The 8319-nt window shown below is 39.9% G+C and overlaps 1 long non-coding RNA gene across 1 annotated transcript; it reads left to right on the top strand.

Moving 5' to 3' along the window:
• The first annotated feature begins 12 nt into the window (after positions 1 to 12).
• Positions 13 to 4694, top strand: LOC147800286 (uncharacterized). Its single transcript, XR_015428156.1, has 3 exons — positions 13 to 418; positions 1929 to 2026; positions 2539 to 4694. It is a non-coding gene; the product is annotated as an uncharacterized LOC147800286 (long non-coding RNA).
• Positions 4695 to 8319: the final 3625 nt, after the last annotated feature.

An 8319-nucleotide genomic window follows, 5' to 3' on the forward strand; every position in this document is an offset into this window, starting at 1 on the left:
CACCTTACTTCTCGAATGTAAACATGGCGTTGACCACATTCGAAGATTTCGGATTGAGTTTTATGTAATGAATTTTGCAGTCAAATACGCAATCTGTGACTCAGAACAGGATGTTATTCTAATTGGATGACTTTACTGAAGACATCTGAATGTATTTTTGATATTTGTTGCCACACAGAGGCATGGTTTTTAGTAGCTGTTGACAGTACAGAGTCATTGTAAATGGCCTCTCAGGCGAGCGTAGTTCACGGACCCACCAAGCCGGCGGCTACGGTAGAGGGAAGTGGTAGCGAGGACGGCATGTCCCCAAACGTATCACCGTCAAAGAAACACAAACTGCCAGGCAGACATGTCAATTTTCCGGAGGGTGATACCATTGTTTCAGTTAAAGTGGATCCTCCTAACCCTTGGAGGCATGGTGAGAATTCAACTTTTTCTGAACTGCATTCGTTCCACTGCCTGACGATGACCGATGACTGTGACGAGTGTTCCATCATTGTATGCTCTTTTTAATGTGATTCTCACTGAGTTGAAATTGTTATAGCATGTTGGAATTGAAACAGAGTAGAATGCAGGAAATAAAGCATATTACTTATATCTTAGTTTAGTTATGTTCAGTTATTCAATTTGTTTTGTCAATCATAAATTTTAGATTACAAAACATTTTCCTTATTCCATTGGTTGGTAGGCGTATCAATAAATAACTTTCAGTCGAGGTCAACATGGAAAGATATTACTTAAAGACCCCCTTTTGAGTTTTATGTTCCAGTATGAGAAAGAATTCCTTACACAGATGCTGCTCGACATCCTGTGCATAAGCCCTGTGAGACTGTTCTTCAAATTTTCTAAGTGTATTCTTAAAAAGTACCTCAATATTTTCACTGCTAAACTTAACTTTTGCGAACATTGTACAGCTTTCAGATACGTCACTTCAGGGAAAAAGTATTGGCGTCTGTATGTGAAATTCTTTCCCTTGCATGTTAGTACCAAAGTGCTGCAGCATCAGAGGACTAAAGTGGTTTTGGTTATAATCAGTACTCTAGAAAGTTCTGCATTGCTGTTAACCCCCCCACCCCGCCCCGCCCCTTTTCCCCCTCCCCCTCTGTAGCCTGCTCATCCTGGATTTTGTGTTAGCTTTTTGAAGTCTGTTTTTATTCCTTGTTCAGGTTTAGGTCTAACATTACTGCTTTGAGCCAATTGGTTGGTCTTTCCAAATCTCTTTGGAGAGGCAGAACGACAATAAATAGTTCTGGGAAAAATGCAGGATTTTTGCTGTGACAAGTGTTTTCCTCTTTGAGAGTTTGAATTCCTTGATTGCCTCCTTTGCTATTCGTGTAGCAATGCTAATGAATGTTAAATGTATATATATATATATATACATGTGAGGCTGAGCTTCTTGTCCCCACCCACTTCTTTCATTCGTTCCTGCCTCCTTCTTTTTCCTTTTTTTAAATAGTTTTCGACATATGGTACTTTGACTTTATTTCCTAACAAACAAATGTGTATTACAGTTTTCAAATGTAGCATTGTGCCCATATTCAAAGCCCTTCAGGTTGAGTGATGGCTCCTTGAAAATTGAAAATCCATCTACAACCAGTATCTTGGCAAATACCCTCGTTCCTTTCTTCAAAAACCCAATTTTTTGTTTGCCTACTTATACTTGTAAGACTCAACCAGGTCCCACATTGTATGCACTCACACTACTATTTCTTAGTAATACATACAGAACAACAAGATACATGTAGCATACTCTTAATTTTGAAATACTGAAAGAGATTTAGATATCCTTCCAAACGCCATTCCTTTGACAATAAGCTGTATTAAAAACACTTATCTAATTGCTTTATGGAGATGTCTGCTTAACTGAGGTTAACCTTGTCTTTGTCATAAGATTCATGTCATTTCCTCTTTTTCCCATTTTCAAACAGCAAAAGGGACAAGCACAGAGGAGCTTCAGGCTGTTTATCAGGCGGCTTGCTACACCATGAAGGTCAAACCGAATGCTAAAGTTGTCCAACAGTTACAGGTAGGCCTTGTTGGATGGGCTCAGAATTGAGGCCAGGTATCAGTAACGGATATGACAGTGAACACGAATACAAGAAAAGAAATTGCTACCGTGCCAATCCTACGAGATCATTTTCAAATGAAATTCGCGAAACTTACATGAAGAAAACATGCAATACTGGAAAAAAAGATTGTCACCTCTCTAACGGTCTTTTCCTACTGCATCAATTAATTGTGTAGAAAGGGAAATCTGGTGGCCAGTCTCTTTATCTATATGTTTTTCACAGTTGTGCCTCCAGACTACTGAATGGTCAGTCATTTTTTAAATAGGATGCACAATTACCAGTCTAGTAATACTCTTCAAAATGAAGTCACTTGGCTCCAGTCTCAGGTGTTAAATGGTGAAAAAATGTCTCCTTCACAACTTGAATTGAGACCACAGACCTTTCTTTGCTACATTACAATTTTTTGGATTTCTGTCGGCTGAAGACTGAGCAAATTTGCTGTGATTTTGTTTTCCGGCTTTTTCTGCAGTCTCATCCTGGCTCAGAATGTACCCCCAGAGAGAGAGTGTCTTGCTCAGGAAATCATTCATCCTCTCTTTGTTTTAAAAGGTGTATACGGACATCATGTATATCTTTAAGCTTGTACATGTATGTACATGTCATGAGGAAAAAAACCAACACAAACTCAAAAATAAGTGTCAGCAAATAATTTCAATTTAGGAAATGATGTTTTTGGTGTCATTGGTTAAAGTGTAGCTGTAGTTAATTTTTCTTCAATATAGTTTTTCTTTACAGAATTTGACTTCCCTATTAGGTTAAATGTACTTATTGAAAAGTGATTGTGAAATACATTTGAAATTATTCATGATTTCTTCTAAACTGAGGGTGCTGTGGCTGTGAAGCCATCCAGGGAAGACATGGTCCACTGCATAGATTTTTGTATTCAAGTTGTGAACCCAGAATCTTCTCCCTGCAAAACAATGCTGAGAAAGGGTTTCTTATATTCATTTTCTGAAATGCTGTTTGTTCTGACACACCAATAAACTCCCAAAGAAGGCAAAAATTTAGGGCAGCAAAGTCTTTCAAAATGCAGTGCACAAACAAATCTAACCATTCAGGTACCTTCTAAAATAGTGAACATATATTGAAATATCTTCTTAACAAAGATATAGGTGCATTTGACGGTTTTGCAGTTACCTTTAAACATTATATTCATGTATTAATCTCTCTGGGATAGAAAAATCTGTTAGGCATTCATTATGCAAAATCTTCCCATAGGTGCATTTATCAATATCTCATGATGTGTGTCCTGTGGCGTGTCCTTGACCAATTAATAGAGTTGGCCTTTGGTAAGTGTTCTGCAGACCATGTGGTTTAGTCACAATGGCATTGTGGGAATAAATGTGAGGCATTGTCGTCAACAAAACTACTTTATAAATGTACGTAGCCATCTTGCAGGGCAGCTCTTGTGTTCCATAGGGAAACCTCCTTTGTGCATACCCCGTGGAACAGCAGCACTGGCCTGCAAGATGGCGGCCACGCAAACTCTCTGTTGTGCTTATAGCAGTGTCTTTGGCATGGAATGCATATATACCCTACACGTGTATCATATTATCATTTCATGTTCAGCAGGTAAATTGTGACCCCCTCTGCAAAAAAGGGTGTGAAGTCGCGCAATGCCAAAACACGTACTGGCCTGTCCTCTGTTTGGAGAGGGCAAAATTTCTTCAAAAATGTGATTTTGTGTTTTTCCTTTAATAACTTCTATAATATTTATAATTTTAGAATTTGTGATTACAAACATGGATACTGATAAATAAAGATGAAAAATTGATCATTCAGTTAGAAATCCTACATAGCATTGTGTTTCCAAGCACCACACTTAATGAGCTTTTTCTCGGAAAGTGCTTTTATTGAATCCGAAAATGTAGATATACAAATGTCTATATATCTCCAGAACGCAGTGCACCACAGGGGTCATTCATATATCAAATTGTAGCTTTGATGTACAGAATCCAGCCATATCAAAAACAACCTGAATCTGGCGAGTTTGGACCCATTTTTCTAGAGTTGGTCACAATGGTTTAGGTAAAAATAAAGTAAAATCACATTCCAATGTACATGTACTTCAAATGTACACTGACAGCATAATGTACAGCCACATTCCGTGCTTCGTGTGCGCTCCTTGAGTGAAGTACATACATGTACACAGTACATACCGTACATTCATCACACAAGTTCACATTCATTTCCCCATGACCAATAAGCCAGCCCAGTCGTTCAGCTCTGCACAAACATTTCGGTACTTGGCAATATACATGTATTTTCATCGGGATGCACACCGCAAATGCATTGTACACAAGACTATCGTGGGAACAGCGGCTTAAATAAGCAAGACACATGCACTGGCATGTGTAATTACTGTGCAATCAGAAACATGTATGCATTCCAGTTTGGAGAACCCTGCTACATGTACATGTAAATGCAGCGGAAAGTACATGTAACAGTGAATTACCGTGAATTTTAGCAGCATTGTGCATGGGTCCGGTTTCTACCGGTGGTGGTGTAACGGCGTTGCCATGATGCCGTCCTTGTGTGGACCATAGAACAAATCAGGTCCCTGTACTGTAAGGAATGTGAAACTGTGAACCCTGTGTGGACTAAGCAGTGTCCACACTAGGTTACCTCCCCCCCCCATCGAAAAAGCATTTCAGAGACAATTTGGGTTAGGGTGTACCTGGTACATCTGTCGCAAAAAGAAGAGGAACAGTCAACCTACGTGCATCAGTAAAAATCCAGATTACTCAGTGCTAGAAAAATTACATAGACTTACCGGTATTTAAGTATCAGTACTTTCTTTGACTTTCCTAAAAGTACATGTATGTCTGTGGGCAGTACAGGTACCGGGTAGGAGCCGTATTGAAGAACAGTGAAAGGAAACATGGATTTCTGGGTACCACACAAAAGAAACCTAATCCCAGAATTTGTTTACACGTATGTGAAAAAGTCCATTTACTTTGCTTTCTGTCTTACCTAGAACGCTCGTCAACAACTGTTGAACATACATGTAAGCATAAAATCTGCTGCAGCATTCCATGCAGCCTGGTTTTTAATGTAACATTTGTCCTCAAAAACATGTTTTTCCCTTGAAAAGTTACTGAGCAAATTGATCATGGGTACCCGGGTCCCATAGTTTGGAACCAGTTCCTGACATTATCGCTCAGGTATATGTACAATTATAATTCACAGCCTGATGCAACCACATTGGTTTTGAGTAGCTAGAGTTTACCCTGTTTCTTTGTGTAGATTGCCATTGGTAAATCCAACAATGCATGGAAGTCTTGACCACCGTTGCATTTGTGGGTTTGGGCTCATGGAGGGGTCCTTGGCCTGTTCACGTGTCTCATGGTTCAGCAGTTGGGATAGATTATTCCACCCAAGCAGTGCGCTGGCTGAAAAGCGACAAACCAAAATGCCTGAAGACATCTGCAAATGGCATTACCGGGACTTTGTGCATACACATGTACGTGTACGGTAGATGAAGACAGGTCTGCATACACATGTACATGTATAAAATGCAGGCCTGCACTCCAACTAAGTAGACTGCACGTATTCACTTGCGCACACAAACTATAGGCACAAACCATAGGCATAAACCATGTTGTATGCTTCAGGTTCATGGTGCACCACTGTTGGCTGTCAGCTTCATCAAAGCAGAACAAGTGTGTGGAAAAGATCCTGGTTTTTCATGGATATACATGTATTGTAACCTGACATGGTTATCATTTACATGAACATGTATATGTACATGCACCTTATAACCCTCATTGTCAAAATACACGGTAACAAAGTTTACAGAAGTAGCAACCTCGATTTACTGTACATGTTGACATTACAATAGTTGATAACTTGTTTCTGTCCATACAAATTAGCTTGATCCTTGCATTTGACTTGTACATGTACACTTGTACATTGTATTATATCTTGCTCATAGTGTTCCACTGCAGGCCAGACTACAGTACCTGCACAGATGCATGTACATGTACATCATGTACTGGTTCATGTATACCGTACATGCATTGTTCATGCACTTGATCATGCAATCGCAGTGAGCACATATTAAGGTACTCAACATTTTCTTTTACATCCAGCCTTTTTTTCTTAACTTAGCACAAATAATGTACATTTTTGTATGGTAATGGTGTCGGAAACATCTGTATTCTGTTTTGAACAAGCAACAGTCTGTTCGGTTTTTAGAAATGCACACAGGTGGTGGATTTTAATTGCAAGTATGTACAAATACAAAAAACCACTTACGATGTGTACATGTACATAAACCGACAGCTTGCCTGGGTAATGGTGACTGGGTTCTTGTATACGTGAAGCCACAGTAGTTGTTAATATTATCATTATTATTATTATTTATTCATCATTCTTCTCAATTGCTGCTCACACGGAATGGCTTTGCAATCTGAAAGTCTACAGCGGCACTACATGTACATGTCCCAGTGAATGTTATGTTCTTTATTTCTGTCTGAAATTAATATCATGACCAGTGCACACTGTACATGTATGCTGAGTGGAAATACCCTAAATTACATGATAAGTCCTGTGGAGTTACCCCCCATTGGGTAAAGTGACATGACTAAGATCCCCCGGGACCAAAATAGTTGAGGACAGTGCCACATCGAATAAAGGGAACAGTGCATGATGGCATCAAGCAGGTGAAAAGTCTGGAAAAGGAAGGGGAGAACAACGTGGCACATCTCTCTGGTCATGTTCTAAAAGTCCTACACGTCATTGCCAGTGCTACATAGCACAGAAGTACATTGTGTGCGGAGATACATTCAGAGGTACCACACATAACTGATGGATGGTGCTTTAAACACATGTACTCAGACCGTGCAGATCTGTTCCTGGTACTGTTGTGCATTGCACGGTACAGATTTTATACACATTTAAGCCTGGTTTCCTTGTGGTTGTAATGAACACCAGTGGCACGCAAGACAGTTGTGGAAGATTGCTTGGTATCATTCCACCAAAATAATTAAACAAAATGGCATCCAAAAGTTCAGTCACATGAAATGCCTTTTTATACATGTATGTTGGTGGCATTCCTGTCTCTTAAGCCAAACTGATACTCCAGTTCGATGTATTTTGTTTGTGGTCAGCTACTAGTATTTTGTTCATGTTTGGGCCGCATACATACATGTTAGTAATAAGGAGAAAATGGGCAAAATGAGTGGTCCTCAGCGAGAGACGTCGTTGTACACCCATCACACCAGGTTCCGTGTTTGTGTAGGCCTACTCTAGTGGCTCGGTGCAGACTGTCGGCAAAGTTGAACCTGATCCAACTTTCCGACTGTCTGCTTCAGTGTTTGCGTTAGTCAGGATAAAGTGTTTCCATATCATTGGGTATCATCAGGGACTGATCGGGGATGCTCTCCATATCTACCATATTTACGATACATGAACGTGGATGTGAAAACTAGGCTTAAGATGGATTAGCAAGCCTACCTTCCCATAAAGAGCAGCTATGCATGTGGCTGTATAACTTGAACTGGGTCTTTCCATTTACCATAGAAATGGCATGTATCTTGTTCTAGATCCGTAGAAAATTTATTTCTGAATATGATATGGACCCAACCGCTAAAGGATGGAATGTCCACTGAGTTCCTTGTTTTAAATCAGAAGCAGTCTCTACTTTGAGCCTAACCAGTTAATGATACTCTTCATCTGTACGTTTTCAGTTCTCATCGAAAGTGGACTCCTTTCTTCGAAACTCAGTACGAAACCCTGCCGTGGTTTTACAGGGCCGATAAAATGATTTGCTACAACATGTTTACTACATGGAACAGTGTATAAAGGCATGAACTTATCATTCAGGTTATTAAATATACCATCCCAATACACATTTCACCACTAGACTGGCGTCAATTCAAAAATGAAATCTTTGCTTTTTTTTGTTTTTGTTTTTATGGGGTCTGTGTTTTTTTGTTTCTGAGCTTCACAGGTGATGTGTTTCAACAAATTGTTCTAATGGGGCCACTGTAGGTTAATAAGCAGTGTTGTACATGTAGTCAAGACCAAAGACCCTCACAGGACCATACAAGACCAGCACAAGACCTCCAGTCTGAATACGGGTGATTCACAGTGGTGTGCCTTTAAGAGTTTGCAAACGCATTGGCCAATCAAGGTGCGTGAAATCTGGAAAAGGTCGACGGATTTTGCGTGTTGTGATTAGCCAACGTGTTGCAAACCCTTGGAGGCGCGCTGTTGTGAATCACCCAAATTGAAGTCACAGGCTATT

This window comes from Acanthaster planci, linkage group LG01 (assembly GCF_054643075.1).
Source record: "Acanthaster planci isolate LZ-2023a linkage group LG01, COTS_SCS, whole genome shotgun sequence".
In the NCBI taxonomy this organism is placed as follows: Eukaryota; Metazoa; Echinodermata; class Asteroidea; order Valvatida; family Acanthasteridae; genus Acanthaster; species Acanthaster planci.